This window comes from Silurus meridionalis, chromosome 10, assembly GCF_014805685.1.
Source record: "Silurus meridionalis isolate SWU-2019-XX chromosome 10, ASM1480568v1, whole genome shotgun sequence".
Lineage (NCBI taxonomy): Eukaryota > Metazoa > Chordata > Actinopteri > Siluriformes > Siluridae > Silurus > Silurus meridionalis.
The window spans coordinates 4,854,330-4,855,632 of NC_060893.1; positions in this window are offsets into that span (position 1 = coordinate 4,854,330).

The window sequence follows — 1,303 nt, forward strand, 5'->3', positions numbered from 1 at the left end:
TACTAATCTCCATGACCTCCCTCATGAGCTCGAGACTGTGAAAACAAGCCTACTGGCCAGACTTGTTGATACAGCAATATGTCCTTTGAACAGAAAATAAGGGAGCATTTGAGTGACAAACACTTGATGAAGCCTCCAAAACATGCAGAATGAAGTGGGATCATAATGGCTGGTTGTTCAGAATTGGAAGCTCTGCGTGAAATCGGGACTACTTAAATATAAAAAGAATGAAGATACACTGAAAACACCCAAGTGACTTCAATTTAGGTTTAAAAGAAAAGAACTTAAAGGCTTGTAGACTCTAAAAAAGTCATTAATAAGCCCACCAAATCTTTATTATATACACAATAGTCAAATTACCCTTTATTACCTTCGATTAACTTCTTGGGGTTATATGGATCAGGCTGCTCGCTAAGTCTCATGAGTTAGCGTCCGTTTGTGCCTTTGTTTTTCTAATGTAATGTACAAAGTTGCAGTGGGCTGATCTGGTGTCCGAAATATTGCTGGGTGTTTTCTTATTTTCTTAGGTTGCCTCTGATATATTTTCAAGGCAGGTTTATTAACACCCAGTTGGATTGCTCAGGTCCAAAATTGCTCGCCGGATGTCGGTTCGATGTTTGTCATTGCATCAATGACAGCCAAATACTGTTTATGGCATGCACTCAAGCAGGAAATGTTATTACACTCCTTTTTTAAAGCTAATCTTGCTAGTTCTTATATTTTGCTTCAAAAAAATTAAATAAAAAAAAAAATGACAACTTCACAACAACTAGCATTTTCAAAACCACTTCAGCTTTTGATAGATTAGCAAACAGTTTTATTGTATCTTGGTGCATACCTGGATGAAACGTGTAGCATTAGCTGTTCTGGTCTTTCTAGTGCAGGTATCCAAGCTTTTCACTGTGCTCATTCATCTACATATCGATATAGTTTCTGTAACATGTTCAACAAATGTTATCTGAGCCTTTATTTCACATTTCTGAGGTAAAAATGTAAGAGACAATAATTAATTATGCGGATTTTAGTGGTGGTATTGGTGGATTAGTGAGATCTAGTGTCCTCACTCTATTGTGTAGCCACAGCTCCTCTGTATTACTTAAAGAGTTTTTGGGGAATTGTGAAAATCGTCCTAAAGGAATGTCAAGGATTCGAATTGCTCCAATCCTGCCCTCAAAACCCTGTAGCTTTGGGGGGCAAACAATAGGTGGAACAAGTCAGTGTTTTATATAAATAAAAAAAGAAATACACGTAGTTTTTAATGGTTGACATTTTTTAAATCAGTCAGTAATAAGGAAACTTACAG